The 18,202-nt window shown below is 42.5% G+C and overlaps 1 protein-coding gene across 3 annotated transcripts in view; it reads right to left on the minus strand.

The window, feature by feature from the left end:
- LOC129824346 (leucine-rich repeat and immunoglobulin-like domain-containing nogo receptor-interacting protein 3) overlaps nt 1-16,669 on the minus strand; it is a 189,655-nt gene extending 172,986 nt beyond the window's left edge. For all 3 annotated transcript variants that reach the window (XM_055883928.1, XM_055883927.1, XM_055883926.1), the window contains exon 1: nt 16,308-16,669. The gene's annotated coding sequence lies outside the window, so the exon portion shown is untranslated. The remainder of the gene's footprint in view (nt 1-16,307) is intronic.
- Between the last annotated feature and the right edge of the window lie 1,533 nt (nt 16,670-18,202).

The raw sequence follows: 18,202 nt of genomic DNA on the forward strand, positions 1-18,202 counted from the left end.
TACTGACTGAAAAACACCACAAGAAAGATGCCCGGGGTCCCTGCTCATCTGCGTGAACGTGCCTTAGGCATGCTGCAAGGAGGCATGAGGACTGCAGACGTGGCCAGGGCAATAAATTGCAATGTCCATACTGTGAGACACCTAAGACAGCGATACAAGGAGACAGGACGGACAGCTGATCGTCCTCGCAGTATCAGACCACGTGTAACTACACCTGCACAGGATTGGTACATCCGAACATCACACCTGCGGGACAGGTACAGGATGGCAACAATAACTGCCCGAGTTACACCAGGAACGCACAATCCCTCCATCAGTGCTCAGACTGTCCGTAATAGGCTGAGAGAGAATGGACTGAGGGCTTGTAGGCCTGTTGTAAGGCAGGTACCCCAGACATCACTGACAACAGTGTCACCTATGGGCACAAACCCACTGTCACTGGACCAGACAGGACTGGCAAAAAGTGCTCTTCACTGACAAATCGTGGTTTTGTCTCACCAGGGGTGATGGTCGGATTCAGGTTTATCGTCGAAGGAATGAACATTACACCGAGGCCTGTACTCTGGAGCGGGATCATTTTGGAGGTGGAGTGTCCGTCATGGTCTGGGGAGGTGTGTCAGAGCATCATCGGACAGAGCTTGTAGTCATTGCAGGCAATCTCAACGCTGTGCATTACAGGGAAGACATCCTCCTCCCTCGTGGTACCCTTCCTGCAGGCTCATCCTGACATGACCCTCCAGCATGACAATGCCACCAGCCATACCGCTCGTTCTGTCCGAGATTTCTTGCAAGACAGGAATGTCAGTGTTCTGCCATGGCCAGCGAAGAGCCCGGATCTCAATCCCATTGAGCACGTCTGGGACCTGTTGGATTGGAGGGTGAGGGCTAGGGCCATTCCACCCAGAAATGTCAGGGAACTTGCAGGTGCCTTGGTGGAAGAGTGGGGTAACATCTCACAGCAGGTGGCCACACCAGATACTGAATGTTACTTTTGATTTTGACCTCCTCTTTGTTCAGGGACACATTTGTCCATTTCTGTTAGTCACATGTCTGTGGAACTTGTTCAGTTTATGTCTCAGTTGTTGAGTCTTATGCTCATACAAATATTTACACATGTTAATAAATCTTCTTGTCAATAGGGGGGCGCTATTTTCACTTTGGAAAAAATTGTGCCCAAATGAAACAGCCTCGTACTCTTTTCTAGATCATACAATATGCATAATATTATTACTATTGGATAGAAAACACTCAGAAGTTTCTAAAACTGTTTGAATTATATCTGTGAGTGAAACAGAACTCATTTTGCAGCAAACTTCCATACAGGAAGTGAAAAATCTGAAAACGAGGCTCTGTTTCAGGGCCTGCCTATTCAACTGGCTTTTTATCGATATGCATGCACTTCATACGCCTTCCACTAGATGTCAACAGGCAGTGGAAGGTGGAATGGGGTGTCTAGCTTGATCTGAGGCCGAACAAGAGCTTTTGGAGTGACAGGTCCGGAATTTTTTTTGTCTTCAAAGGCGCGCGGCGGAGCTCGACATTGTCTTCTGAAAAGCGTTCGGTTTACACGACGAATATCTCCGGCTCTGATTTTATTTGATACATATGATAATAACATCATAAAGTAGGTTTTTTTCAACCGAGTTTTATCAGTTTATTCAACGTTTATTGGGACTTTTGGAGTTTTCCGTTCTTTGCGTCAAGAGAGGATGGGAATATTAGCAACCTTGGCTAGCATTGTGGCGCGAATTCGACAGAAGAAATGGACATTCTAAAACCAAACAACGATTTATTCTGGACCAAGGACTCCTTGTACAACATTCTGATGGAAGCTCAGCAAAAGTAAGAAAACATTTATGATGTTATTTCATATTTCTGTGTAAAATGTTGACTCCTATTCTCCGCCGTTTTGGTGAGCGCTGTCTCACAATAACGCAAGCTGTATGTTATGGTAAAGTTATTTAAAAAAATCAAACACAGCGGTTGCATCAAGAACCAGTGTATTTTTCATTTGCCATACAACAAGTATTTTTATGTAAAGTTTATGATGAGTTCTTTGGTCAGATTAGGTGAGTGTCCAAAATATCTCCGGATATTCTGGTGAATCGATGCTACGTATTCACAATGTATAACCAGGATTTGTAGCTATAAATATGCACATTTTCGAACAAAACATAATTGTATTGCATAACATGATGTTATAAGACTGTCATCTGATGAATTTGTTCAAGGTTAGTGATTAATTTTATATCTTTTGTTGGTTTTTGCGAAAGCTACCTTTGCGGTGAACAAATGCGTTTGTGTGTTTGGCTATTGTGGTAAGCTAATATAATTCTATATTGTGTTTTCGCTGTAAAACACTTTAAAAAATCGGAAATATTGGCTGGATTGACAAGATGTTTATCTTTCATTTGCTGTACACCATGTATTTTTCATAAATGTTTTATGATGAGTATTTATGTATTTCACGTTGCTCTGTAATTATTCTGGCTGCTTTGGTGCTATTTTGATGGTGGCTGCAATGTAAAACTATGATTTATACCTCAAATATGCACATTTTCGAACAAAACATAAATGTATTGTATAACATGTTATAAGACTGTCATCTGATGAAGTTGTTTCTTGGTTAGTGACTAATTTTATCTCTATTTTGTCGGTTTTGTGAAAGCTACCTATGCGGTGGAAACATGGTGAAAATATGCGGTTGTGTGTTTGGCTATTGTGGTTAGCTAATAGAAATACATATTGTGTTTTCACTGTAAAACATTTTAGAAATCGGAAATGATGGCTGGATTCACAAGATGTTTATCTTTCATTTGCTGTATTGGACTTGTGATTTCATGAAAATTATATTATATCCCTGTCCTGTTAGGCTAGGCTATGCTAGTCAGCTTTTTTGATGAGGAGGATCCCGGATCCGGGAGAGAGAAGCGGTAGAGGTTTTAAGTTTGCTGAACATAAACGCAGTTGACAGTGAGAGGACGTTTCTTTTTTTGTTGAGTTTATATACTGTTACTTAGGGTTGCACACTATCAGTAGCTAGCTTGCTTGCTTGCTTTGGCTAACGTTAGCTATTAGCTGTGTACAAGGGAATTGTTTGAAAGAGAAACTCACTTCTACTACTATGAGAGATAGTACTCCCTTATTTCTGCTTATCATCATCACCTGTTATAAAATGACAACAATGCCATGCTAGAGTGAGTAAAATAGTCTGAGGTGTTCTCTCATTTGTGTCTGGAAGTAACCAGTGTAACCGATGTGAAATGGCTATCTAGTTAGCGGTGGTGCGCGCTAGCAGACTTTCAATCGGTGACGTCACTTGCTCAGACCTTGAAGTAGTGGTTCCCCTTGCTCTGCAAGGGCCGCGGCTTTTGTGGAGTGATGGGTAACGATGCTTCGAGGGTGACTGTTGTTGATGTGTGCAGAGGGTCCCTGGTTCGCGCCCGGGTCGGGGCGAGGGACGAACTAAAGTTAATTAAACTGTTACACCAGCAAGTTAGCCAGTTAGCTTCAGTGCTTGACTGCGGTTGTGAGGTCAAAACGCTCGGATCAACCTTACTCATCCATTCTACACTCCGAATATACAAAAGGACATTCTGACAACTCTGAATTTACGAACGCGCACTCTGGCACTCCAGATTGAATTTACGAACACACCCCAAGAGAGAGAAACTCATCGCTGTATTTGCTTTTCATGATGATTGAGTGCAGTCAAAATGTGTGGCTAGCTTGACTCCATTTGACGGCAGTGAGGGATGGCGAGTATTAATGACAAGTCATTGGCCGACAGCACATCATCTGCTGCTGAACGACAACGCTGCAGCGTGTGGGTCGTGGAGTGATCTTCAAGAAAACTGCAGAAAAAATATCTGGTAAACCACGAAGCACACGGGCATTTCCCTCCCACTCGGCAGCTGCCAAACTGACACTGCTGCTAAGCAGAGAGCGCACTGAACAGAGCGCATTTGCACTAGGCCAAATCAATTCCAGTAATTCATGAAATATTGCTACATTTACTCTAACACTTCGCGACCCACCCTTAACAGGTCTGCGACCGACTTTGGGTCGCGACCCATACTTTTAAGAAAGGCTGCTGTAACACATCGTGACCCACAATTAACAGGTCCGTGGGTCACGACATATACTATAAGAAAGGTTGGCTTGGACTCATCCCTATTTTTAGGACTGTTATACAATTATTTCAGGGTTAGATCAGAAATGTAATGTCCTCAACTATGGCTTCAGTCGATTAGAATGTAATCATTTAGGGCCTCAAGTTATTCACGTCCTAAAGAGGTTGGTAGGAGGCCTTTATTGCTTTGTTGTTGTTGCTTTACTACGGTATTTAGGTCTATTACAAAGCAATTGAGCATGCAATAGCTGTAATGTGTTGGTTTATACACAATCTATTTTTGTAATGACTGATTATATAATAGCTGATCTACAGATCTGCAATATGTGAATAATGCAATTACATATCTATTGACAACAAGCAAAAATAGCACATCTAACAATACAGACTGTGCCAGTCCTATAAATCTCTTTCTCTCTCCCTCCCTTTTCCCCACTCACCCTCTCTTTCTCCCTCTATCCTTTTCTCTCCCTGTCAGGGCAGAGATGGAAGAGAGTTTTGAGATGTTTGAGGAGGAGTTAGGCAGGCCAGAGCCTCCCCCTCAGAAGCCTGTCAGACAGGTCCGCAGACCAGTTCCGGGTAAGGAACACACACACACATACACACACACATAAACACACACACACAAAAACACACACACACATACACACACATAAACACACATAAACACACACACACTTTGGTGTAGACCACTGATGCAACTAAAACTCACTGACCGCAACAAAGAGCATGAGTCAGGCACTGTTTTAGTTCCTGTGGCAGACCATCAATCAAAGATTGCTAAGTATTACTGAACCAGGAAACATGAGTGACACAACCAAGCATTGCGATGGCTTTTCTCCTTTACCAGCTGTGTGATCTTTAGGTACACTACATGACCAAAAGTATGTGGACACATGCTCTTCAAAAACCTCATTCCAAAATCATGGGCATTAATATGGAGTGGGTCCCCCCTTTGCTGCTATAACAGCCTCCAAACTTCTGAGAAGGCTTTCCACTTGCGTTCATTTAGCCACAAGAGTATTAGTGAGGTCGGGCACTGATGTTGGGCGATTAGGCCTGGCTTGCAGTCGGCGTTCCAATTCATCCCAAAGGTGTTAGATGGGGTTGAGGTCAGGGATCTGTGCAAGCCAGTCAAGTTCTTCCACACCAATCTCGACAAACCATTTCTGTATGGACCTCGCTTTGTGCACTGTGGCGTTGTCATGCTGAAACAGGAAAGGGCCTTCCCCAAAATGTTGCCACAAAGTTGGAAGCACAGAATCATCTAGAATATCAAATAAAAAATCGAATCAAATCAAATGTGATTTGTCACATGCGCCGATTACAACAGATGTAGACCTTACCGTGAAATGCGTACTTACAAGCCCTTAACCAACGATGCAGTTCAAGAAATAGAGTTAAGAAAATATTTACTAAATAAACTAAAGTAGAAAATTAAAAGTAACACAATAAAATAACAATTACAAGGCTATATACAGGAAGTACCGTTACAGAGTCAATGTGGGGGTACAGGTGTGTCGAGGTCATTTGTACATGTAGGTAGGGGTAAAATGACTATGCATAGAAAATAAACAGTGAGTAGCAGCAGCTAAAGTTAAACAATTTAAAGGCAATGCTACCAAATACTAATTGAGTATATATAAACTTCTGACCCACTGGAAATAAAAGCTGAAATAAATCAATCTCTCTACTATTGTTCTGACATTTCACATTCTTCAAATAAAGTGATGATCCTAACTGACCTAAGACAGGGAATTTTTACTAGGATTAAATGTCAGGAATTGTGAAAAACTGAGTTTAAATGCATTTGGCTAAGGTGTATGTAAACGTCCGACTTCAACTGTAGGTCCTGGATGGCAGGAAGCTTGGCCCCAGTGGTGTACTGGGCCGTACGCACTACCCTCTGTAGCACCTTACAGTCAGATGCCGAGCAGTTGCCATACCAGGTGGTGATGCATCCGGTCAGGATGCTCTCGATGGTGCAGCTGCGTAACTTTTTGAGGATCTGGGGACCATTGCCAAATCTTTTCAGTCTCCTGAGGGGGAAAATGTTTTTTCGTGCCCTCTTCACAACTGTCTTCATCTGTAGGTCCTGGATGGCAGGAAGCTTGGCCCCAGTGATGTACTGGGCCGTACGCACTACCCTCTGTAGCACCTTACAGTCAGATGCCGAGCAGTTGTCATACCAGGTGGTGATGCATCCGGTAAGGATGCTCTCGATGGTGCAGCTGTAGAACTTTTTGAGGATCTGGGGACCATTGCCAAATCTTTTCAGTCTCCCGAGGGGGAAAAGGTTTTGTCGTGCCCTCTTCACGACTGTCTTGGTGTGTTTGGGCCATGATAGTTCGTTGGTGATGTGGAAACCAAGGAACGTGAAATTCTCAACCCGCTCCACTACAGGCCCGTCGATGTTAATAGGGGCCTGTTCGGCCCGTCTTTTCCTGTAGTCCACTGTCAGCTCCTTTGTCTTGCTCACATTGAGGGAGAGGTTGTTGTTCTGGCACCACACTTCCAGTGCTCAGTTCTCTGACCTCCTCCCTATAGGCTGTCTCATTGTTGTCGGTGATCACTGTTGTGTCGTCAGAAAACTTAATGATGGTGTTGGAGTCGTGTTTGGCCATGCAGTCGTGGGTGAACAGGGAGTACAGAAGGGGACTAAGTACACACCCCTGAGGGGCCCCAGTGTTGAGGATCAGCATGGCAGACATGTTGTTGCCTACCCTTAGCTTATTGATGAGACTAGTGTGCACTATGGTGTTGAACGCTGAGCTGTAGTAAATAAACATCATTCTCACATAGTTGTTTCTTTTGTCCAGGATGGAAAGGACAGTGTGGAGTGCGATTGAGATTCCGTCATCTGTGGATCTGTTGGGGCGGTATGCGAATTGGAGTGGGTCTAGGGTGTCCGGGAGGATGCTGTTGCAGCCTTTCGAAGCACTTCATGGCTACCGAGGTGAGTGCTACGGGGCGATAATCATTTAGGCAGGTTACCTTCGCTTCCTTGGGCACATGGACTATGGTGGTCTGCTTGAAACATGTAGGTATTACAGACTCGGTCAGGGAGAGGTTGAAAATGTCAGTGAAGACACTTGCCAGTTGCTCTGTGCATGCTTTGAGTACACTTCCTCGCAATCTGTCTGGCCCCGCGGCTGTGTGAATGTTGACCTGTTTAAAGGTCTTGCTCACATCGGCTACAAAGAGAGTTATCACACAGTCATCCAGAATAGCTGGTGCTCTCATGCTTGCATCAGTATTGCTTGCCTAGAAGCGAGCATAAAAGGCATTTAGCTCATCTGGTAGGCTCGCATCACTGGGCAGCTGGCGTTTGGGTCTCCCTTTTTAGTCGGCAATAGTTTTCAAGCCTTGCCACATCCGACAAGCGTCAGAGCCGTTGTAGTACGATTCAGTCTTAATCCTGTATTGATGCTTTGCTTGTTTAATGGTCTGAGTGCATAGCGGGATTTCTTATAAGCGTCCGGATTAGTGTCCCACTCCTTGAAAGCGGCAGCTCTAGCCTTTAGCTCGATGCAGATGTTGCCTGTTATCTATGGCTTCTGGTTGGGATATGTATGTACGGACATTGTGGGGACGACATTGTCGATGCACTTATTGATGAAGCCGGTGACTGAGGTGGTATACTCCTCAATGCCATTGGATGAATCCCGGAACATATTCCAGTCTGTGCTACCAAAACAGTCCTGTAGCGTAGCATCCGCGTCATCTGACCTCTTCCGTATTGAGCGAGTCACTGGTACTTCCTGCTTTAGTTTGTGCTGACGTTGCTTCCAAAGGCAGTTTAGAACTCGATAGTAAGTGTTGTAACCAAGGACAGGCAATTTTTATGCGCTACAGCACTCGGCAGTCCCATTCTATGAGCTTGTGTGCCCTACCACTTCACGGCTAAGCCGTTGTTGCTCCTAGACGTTTCCACGTCACAATAACAGCACTTACAGTTGACCGGGTCAGCTCTAGCAGTGCAGACATTTGATGAACTGACTTGTTGGAAAGGTGGCATCCTATGACGGTGGCACGTTGAAAGTCACTGAGCTCTTCAGTAAGGCCATTCTGCTGCCAATCTTTGTGCATGGAGATTGAATGGTTATGTGCTCGATTTTACACACCTCTCAGAAACTGGTTTGGCTGAAATAGCCAAACCCACTAATTTGAAGGGTTGTCCACATACTTTTGTATATATAGTGTAACTGCCAAAATTAAGGAAACCTTGAGTAAATGAGGGATACAAAGTATATTGAAAGCAGGTGCTTCCACACAGGTGTGGTTCCTGAGTTAATTAAACAATTAAAATCCCATCATGCTTAGGGTCATGTATAAAAATGCTGGACAGGCCCAGTTACCCATTATTTTGGATACCATGGCTATGCCCCCATAAAATGACAATTCCCCCATCCACAGGGTCCGAGTGGTCACTGAATGGTTTGATGAGCATGAAAACGATGTAAACCATCTGCCATGGCTGTCTTGATGTTAACTTTTACTTGGTACTCATCCCGGATCCGGGAGCACCCTCATCAGTAAAAAAGCTGACTAGCATAGCCTAGTAAATACTAGTATCTAAATATCATGAAATCACAAGTCCAAGACACCAGATGAAAGATACACATCTTGTGAATCCAGCCATCATTTCTGATTTTTAAAATGTTTTACAGGGAAGACACAATATGTATTTCTATTAGCTAACCATGATAGCAAAAGACCCAACTTTTTTTTCTCCACCATTTTTTTACTGCATAGGTAGCTATCACAAATTCGACCAAATAAAGATATAAATAGTCACTAACCAAGAAACAACTTCATCAGATGACAGTCTGATAACATATTTATTGTATAGCATATGTTTTGTTAGAAAAATTTGCATATTTGAGGTATAAATAATAGTTTTACATTGCAGCCACCATCACAAAATCTCACCAAAGCAGCTAGAATAACTACAGAGACCAACGTGAATTACCTAAATACTCATCATAAAACATTTATGAAAAATACACAGCGTACAGCAAATGAAAGACCAACATCTTGTGAATCCAGCCAATATTTCAGATTTTTTAAGTGTTTTACAGCGAAAACACAATATAGCATTATATTAGCTTACTACAATAGCCAACCACACAGCAGCATTGATTCATGCACGTTAGCGATAGCGAATAAACCAGCAAAAGATATTACATTTTTCACTAACCTTCTCAAAACTTCATCAGATGACAGTCCTATAACATCATATTACACAATACATATATGGTTTGTTCGAAAATGTGCATATTTAGCGGCACAAATCGTGGTTATACAATGAGAATAGTAGCCAAACTGCAAACAAAATGTCGGGAGAAATCTTGGGAGAGGCACCTGATCTAATCAATAACTAATCATAAACTTGACTAAGGGTGGCGCAGTGGTCTAGGGCACTGCATCGCAGTGCTAGCTGCGCCACCAGAGTCTCTGGGTTCACGCCCAGGCTCTGTCGCAGCCGGCCGCAACCGGGAGGTCCGTGGGGCGACGCACAATTGGCATAGCGTCGTCCGGGTTAGGGAGGGTTTGGCCGGTAGGGATATCCTTGTCTCAGTATGTAAATGTATTAAAATGTATGCACTCTACTGTAAGTCGCTCTGGATAAGAGCGTCTGCTAAATGACTAAAATGTAAAAAGGTAAAAATGACTAAAAAATACAGGTTGGACAGCAAATGAAAGATACATTAGTTCTTAATGCAACCGCTGTGTTAGATTTTTTAAATTAACGTTACTATGACATACAGCGTGCGTTAAAACGAGACCGCACCGAAATTAATGGCGGAATAATAGTTTAACATTTTTCAACAGAACAACGAATTAACATCATAAATAGTTCTTACTATTTGATGAGCTTCCATCAGAATCTTGTGCAAGTTGTCCTTTGTCCAGAATAATCGTTGCTCGGTTGTAGATTGTAGTCTTCAACTTTGGAATTAGCAGCAAACATTAGCCATGTGGCGAAAACGTGTCCAACTCACCATAACGCAGCACAAACAAAATACCGAAAATCGCAATGTACTGATATAAACTGATATAACTCGGTTTAAATTAACTACATTATGATGTTTTTAACACCTATATCGAATAAAATCAGAGCCGGATAAATCTAACTCCTATAACGAGAGCTTTTCAGAATGCAATCCTGAGGTCTGTCTCGCGTCATGACGAACGTTGAAAAGATTGCCACCCCGGTTCCAAGAGCTTTTGTACGGCCTCAGATCTACCTAGATACTCCATTCCAATTCTCACTGCTTACTGACATCTAGGGGAAGGCGTATGCAGTGCATGTCGACCCATAGATTACATGCAAATTAATAAACTGACCCTGGAACAGAGTGCCCGATTTCAGATTTCTCACTTCCTGACAGGAAGTTTGCTGCAAAATGAGTTCTGTTTTACTCACCGATATAATTCAAACGGTTTTAGAAACTAGAGAGTGTTTTATATCCAATAGTAATAATAATATGCATATTGTACGAGCAAGAATTGAGTACGAGGCAGTTTAATTTGGGAACGAATTTTTACAAAGTCGAAATGGCGCCCCCCTATTGAGAAAAGGTTTTAAGAAGCTTTTACATAAAGTGTACTAAAACCATTATGGGCCCTATTTCAGAACACCGGTATCTAATTACGTGATTGGTGTAGCCTGGTGGTATCAGCATACCTCTACATATTCACCATGCCATTGAAATATGATATCTGGTCCTATGAGCACCGTAGTGTGAATTCACCTCACAGAGACGTATTGGGGGAGTTTCAACTACAGTAACTTACTGGCAGCAGAGCTCCTATCCTTAAAGCAAGGGAGGTTAGTTACAACTGAGTATACATTGTCTTTCTTCCTCTCATTTCATTTCTCTCATACTCCTTCACTTACCGCATTTTACATCACTAGCGGTGAGACTTAGAGTATACAGTACCAAAACCCTGTCTATCCCTGCTAAATGTGACAGATTGTCACGTTCCTGACCTTGTTTTCCTTTTGTATAGTTGTGTTTAGTGGGTCAGGACGTGAGCTGGGTGGGCAGTCTGTGTTGTTTGTTCTATGTTAAGTGTCAGTGTTAATTGACCTTGTATGGCTCTCAATCAGAGGCAGGTGGTTGACGTTTTCCTCTGATTGAGAACCATATATAGGTAGGTTGTTTCACATTGTTTGTTGTGGGTGGTTGTCTTCCGTGTTTGTGTCTGTACACCACACGGGACTGTTTCGTTTGTTTGTTTGTTTGTTGTAGTCTGTACCTGTTTGTGCGTTCTTCGTGTTATATGTAAGTTCTCATGTTTTAGGTCAGTCTACGTCGTTTATTTGTTTTTGTAGTGTGTTAAGGAGTTTTCGTGTTTCGTCATTCTTTAATAAATAGTCATTATGTATTCATCACCCGCTGTGCCTTGGTCCGCTCATTCACCACAAGACGACCGTTACACAGATGGATGTAACATGATGCTTCTAATACTATACTAAACAAAAATATAAACACAACATGTAAAGTGTTGGTCCCATGTTTCCTGAGCTGAAATAAAAGATCCAAAAAATGTGTAACACGCACAAAAAGCTTATTTCTCTAAAATGTTGTGCACACATTTGTTTACATCCCTCTTAGTGAGCATTTCTCCTGAATAAACAGCATGATCAATACACATGTGCACCTTGTGTTGGGGACAATAAAAGGCTACTCTAAAATGTGCAGCTTTGTCACTCAACACAATGCCACAGATGTCTCAAATGTTGAGGGAGCATGCAATTGGCATGCTGACTGAAGGAACGTCCACCAGAGTTGTTGCCAGATCATTTTATGCTAATTTCTCTACCATAAGTCGGCTCTAACATATTATCGATTGTAATTTGAACGTACAGAGATACCATAACGAGATTCTGAGGCCCATTGTCATGCCATTCATCTGCCGCAATCACCTCATGTACGGCCCCATGTTGCAAGGATCTGTACACAATTCCTGGAAGCTGAAAATGTCCCAGTTCTTCCATGGCCTGCATACTCACCAGACATGTCACCCATTGAGCATGTTTGGGATGCTCTGGATTGACGTGTTTGACAGCGTGTTCCAGTTCCCGCCAATATCCAGTAACTTTGCACATCCATTTAAGAGGAGTGGAACAACATTCCACAGGCCACAAACAACAGCTTGATCAACTCTATGTGAGGGAGATGTGTCACGCTGCATGAGGCAAATGGTGGTCACACAATATACTGACTGGTTTTCTGATCCAAGCCCCTACTTTTTTAAAGGTACCTTTGACCAACATGCATATCTGTATTCCCAGTCATGTGAAATCCATATATTAGGGCCTAATTAATTAATTTGAATGTACTATTTCCTTACATGAACTGTAACTCAGTAAAATCATAGAAATTGTTGCATGTTGCGTTTATATTTTTGTTCATTGTATTTTATGTGGTTATCTGGTGGTCAACATAGCCCCTGGCTAACTGATCTGTTTCTTTGCAGAAATGTATGCTCAGGAGAGAAGAAGAACCCTACAGGAACAGACCATGCCTTCTCAACAGGAACCTCCAGTCATGCAGCAGCAAGTCCCCAAGATAATGCCCAGAGAACCCAGTGTCCCCGGCAGAAGCAGTGAGCCCACCTCTCTCTCTCCTCTGTCTCTCTCTGCCCTTGATATCTCTCTCTCTCTATCTCTCGTTCTCTGCCTCTCTCTCGCTATCTCTGTCTCTCTCTCACAATAACATGACAAAGTCACCTGATTTATCAGTGGTGGAAAAAGTACCCAATTGTCATACATGAGTAAAAGTAAAGATACCTTAATAGAAAGTTACTCAAGTAAAAGTGAAAGTTACGCAGTAAAATACTACTTGAGTAAAAGTCTAAAAGTATTTGGTTCTAAATATACTTAAGTACCTAAAGTATAAATCATTTAAAATTCCTTATATTAAGCAAAGCAGACAGCACCATTTTCTTGTTTTTAAAATGCATGGATAGCCAGGGGCACACTCCAACACTTTACAAACAATGCATTTGTGTTTAGTGATTCCGCCAGATCAGAGGCAGTAGGGATGACCACGTATACACTTGATATGTGTGTGAATTGGACAATTTTCCTATCGTGCTTAGCATTTAAAATGTAATGAGTACTTTTGGGTGCCAAGGAAAATGTAGGGAGTAAAAAGTACATTATTTTCTTTAGGAATGTAGTGAAGTAAAAGTAAATAAAGTAAATAGTAGTCGGTCTCCTGATTGGTGCTGCGGTCTAAGGCACTGCATCACAGTTCTTGAGGCGTCACTACAGACCCAGGTTCAATCCCGGGCTGTGTCGCAGCCGGCCGCGATCGAGAGACGCATGAGGCGGCGCACAATTGGCACAGCGTCGTCCAGGTTAGGGGATGGTTTGGCCTAACGGGATCTCCATGTCCCATCGTGCTCTAGCAACACCTGTTGCTAGAGCACGGCAAGAACAGCTCAAATAAGCAAAGAGAAACAAACGTCTATCATTACTTTGAGACATGAAGGTCAGTCAATACGGAAAATTTCAAGAATTTTAAAGTTTCTTCAAGTGCAATCGCAAAAACCATCAAGTGCTATGATGAAACTGGCTGTCATGAGGACCGCCACAGGAAAAAAAGACTCAGAGTTACCACTGGTGCAGAGGATAAGTTAATTAGAGTTAACTGCACCTCAGTTTGCAGCCCAAATAAATGCTCCACAGAGTTCAAGTAACAGACACATCTCAACATCAACTTTTCAGAGGAGACTGCGTGAATCAGGTCTTCATGGTCAAAATGCTGCAAAGAAACCACTACTAAAAGACTTGCATGGGCCAAGAAACATGAGCAATAGACATTAGACCGGTGGAAATCTGTACTTTTTTTGGTTCCAATCGCCGTGTCTTTGTGACGCACAGTAGGTGAACGGATGATCTCTGCATGTGTGGTTCTCACCGTGAAGCATGGAGGAGGAGGTGTGATGGTGTGGGGGTGCTTTGCTGGTGACACTATCTGTGATTTATTTAGAATTCAAGGCACACTTATCTAGCATGGTTACCACAGCATTCTACAGCGATATCCCATCCCATTTGGTTTGCGCTTAGTGGGACTATCATCTGTTTTTCAACAGGATCTTGACCAAACACACCTCCAGGCTGTGTAAGGGCTATTTGACCAATAAGGAGAGTGATGGAGTGCTGCATCAGATGACCTGGCCTCCACAATCACCCAACATCAACCCAATTGAGATGGTTTGGGATGAGTTGGACCGCAGAGTGAAAGAAAAGCAGCCAACAAGTGCTCAGAATATGTGGGAACTCAAGACTTTTGGAAAAGCATTCCTCACGAAGCTGGTTGAGAGAATGCCAAGAGTGTGCAAAGCTATCATCAAGGCAAAAGGTGGCTACTTTGAAGAATCTAAAATCAAAAATATATTTTGATTTGTTTAACTTTTTTGGTTACTACATGATTCCGTATGTGTTATTTCATAGTTTTGATGTCTTCACTATTATTCTACAATCTAGAAAATACTAGAAACAAATGAAAACCCTTGAATGAGTAGGTGTGTCCAAATCTTTGACTAGTACTGTATATATAAATAGTAAAGTAAAGTACAAATACTCCAAAAAACGACTTAAGTAGTACTTCAAAGTATTTATACTTAAGTACTTTACGCACTTTACATTACGACACTGTGATTTATGCTGTTATAAACCGTGTCTTTCACTCTGTCTCTGTATTCGTCAGTGTCTCTGCGTAAGGCTATATCCCCCCAGAACCTGAGCCAGATAGAGACACCATGGGAAGGGTTCACACTTAACCGCTGTCTGCTCATAGCTATCACAATCCTGCTGCTCAGCTCCGGCTTTCAGAAACTAAATGGCAAGTACACTAGTGTGGACCACGGCCCACTACACTTACTATATACAATTATGTTGAGTTGTTAAAGCACAATTAATATACATTTTGGGGGTTAAACTTTAACTCAAACCAGTCAGTAACAATGACACATACAGACACACATTTTTTTGTAGGTTTACATCCATAATGTGAGCGCCTTGTCATCCTATAGAAACCATTAAAGGTCGACGGGCTGTGGAGGAAGAGGAGTTATGCTGATGCGCTGACTGTGAGGCAATCTCTGCATTGAGACCCAAAGTCCAACCACAGGAGGTAGTGGCACAGAAACAAAATACTCTCCTGTCTCTCCGGGCTCAGAATCCTCATTCCCAACATGGTATGAATTACAGGAGATTTGCTGCAAAGTGCCACTCCTAAAGGCCTGCAGTGTGTACTGGTTTTCATCTGCACTTTGCAGATCAGCTACTGCTGTCACTGACGGTTAGCTGGAGCATCCATTCAAATGGCTGGCTTCTCAAGGACGTTCAGGTGACACCGGGTGTGTATGGAATCATACTTCTATAATATTTAGTAGGTATGAGTATATGTGAACATTTATTAGGTAGTGTACACATATGGGGTAGTATGCTGATTATGCTTGAAAGACTAAGATGGCATACGACATTCAGTGAAATAATGTGTATGTGACCTCTACATTCCTCAAAAAAATAAATATTATACCCCTGAATCAGAGGAGGCTGGTGGGCAGAGCTACAGGAGGAGGGGCTCAATGTAAGGGCTGTAATGAAATAAATGGAAGGGTATCAAACATAGGACCGAGTCAAACATGGTTTCTCTATTTATTGATTCCAGCCATTACAATGAGCCCGCCCTCATATGGCTCCTCTCACCAGCCTCCTCTGCCCTGAATGCATTGAGGGCTGAGACCTCTGTGTCTCGTCGATGAGTGATGTGATTGTATGCTGAAGTTTGCAAACAAACTATATACTATACGGAACATAAATATACATGTAAAGTGTTTGTCCCATGTTTCATGGGCTGAAATAAAAGATCCCAGAAATGTTCTATATGCACAAAAGCTTATTTCTCTAAAATGTTGTGCACAAATGTGTTTACATCCCTGTTAGTGAGCCTTTCTCATTTGCCAAGATAATCTATCCACCTGACAGATGTAGCATATCAAAAAGCTGATTAAACAGCATGACCACCTTGCACTGGAGACAATAAAAGGCCACTAAAATGTCCAGTTTTGTCACACAACACAATGCCACATATGTCTCAAGTTCTGAAGGAGCGTGCGATTGGCATGTGATTGGCATGCATTTCCTTACCATAATTCACCTCCAATGTTATTTTGGAGAATTTGCAGTACGTCTACCTTGCCTCACAACTGCAGACCACGTGTAACCACGCCAGCCCAGGAGCTCCACATCCGGCTTCTGCACCTGTTGGATTGTCTGAGACCAGCCACCCGGACAGCTGATGAAACTGTGGGTATGCGCAACCAAAGATTTTCTTCACAAACTGTCAGAAACCGTCTCAAGGAAGCTCATCTGCGTGCTCGTCGTCCTCACCAGGGTCTTGACCTGACTGCAGTTTGGCATTGTAACTGACTTCAGTGGGCAAATGCTCACCAAATGCTCACCTTCGATGGCCACTGGCATGCTGGAGAAGTGTGCTCTTCACAGATTAATCCCGGTTTCAACTGTACCGGGCAGATGGCACACAGCGTGTAGGCGAGCGTTTTGCTGACGTCAATGTTGTGAACAGAGTGCGCCATAGTGGCGGTGGGGTTATGGTATGGGCAGGCTGGATTGACCAGCGTGTTCCAGTTCCCGCCAATATCCAGCAGCTTTGAAGAGCCATTGAAGAGGAGTGGGACAACATTCCACAGGCCACAATCAACAGCCTGATCAACTCTATGCGAAGGAAAGGTGGTCACACCAGATACTGACTGGTTTTCTGATCCACGCCCCTACCTTTTTTTAAAGGTATCTGTGACCAACAGATTTAAATCTGTATTCCCAGCAAGTGAAATCCATAGATTAGGGCCTAATTTATTTATTTAAATTGACTGATTTCCTTATATGAACTGTAACTCAGTAAAATCTTGGGAAATGTTGCATTTTTATATAACGTAGTAATGACCATTTCCTGTTTCCTGCAGCCTGAGACCTCTCTGTATGAGGTGTTGTTCTGGTGGTTACCTGACTTTAATGACGAATATGATGACGGGGAAACCAAACAGCTTCGATTGAAGAAGGGGGTCAGAGAGAGGTCCCTGAAGGGCCTGAGAAGCAGTGGAACACCAGAGAGAAGACTTTTCAAAGGCAGAGAGGGGGAGGAAAAGAGGGCTAAGAGAGAGAGGGATGAAGAAACTAAGCTGAAGAAAAAGGGAAAACAGGTAAAGCTGAGAGGGGAGGAAAAATAAGTGGTGGAAGATGGAGGAGGAAGTTAAACCCACGATACAAAAGTTTAAGAAATGAAAAGACAGCAAATCATAGGAGGGCAAATGGCATGCTGTCTGATGAAGAATTAAGTAAAGGAATACAACAGTAGTTCTACATAATAGTCAAATAAGGTAATGTGGATGGGCATCATTGTGAACACTTATGGGTTCTCTGCACAAATTAATGTTCCAACTATAATTGCTGCTGGCTCATTGGCAGCCATTGCAAGTGCCAGTCAGAAGAGAAGCATGACTGATTTCCCAGTCTGCCATGTCTTTGTTGCTTAGAATATTGTTCAGTGATGCCGTTTTGAAAATGTTGGTTTGTATTATAAAGTTGAGCAAGACGTCTCATTTGAGTAATTGTATACCAACCTGCACATGTCCTCTATGCTTACTGTAATTGTTCAATGTATGGTTATTTTGACCCTTGATTGTTGTTGTTACTGTTGTTCCATTGACAATATTATTATTTTAATTGTTAATATTGTAAATCTCCAAAGTAAGCTTTGGCAATATGCACATTGTTACATCATGCCAATAAAGCAAATTGAATTGCTTTATTGGGGACTCTTTGTAGGGACTATGGGAATGTTTCAGACTGCCTATTACTGCTGGGCAACTGTTAAACATTTTTTAATAAAAAAAAAAATGCTTTCATCGAAAATCCTTGTTCTGCTTCCCTAATTGTAAATAAAGCTTTCCCTGTTATGTATCATATCTTTGCCTCTAAACACATTTTATTTTCAGCCAAGCACACAGAGAAAGATCGTGATA

This window comes from Salvelinus fontinalis, chromosome 26 (assembly GCF_029448725.1).
Source record: "Salvelinus fontinalis isolate EN_2023a chromosome 26, ASM2944872v1, whole genome shotgun sequence".
In the NCBI taxonomy this organism is placed as follows: domain Eukaryota; kingdom Metazoa; phylum Chordata; class Actinopteri; order Salmoniformes; family Salmonidae; genus Salvelinus; species Salvelinus fontinalis.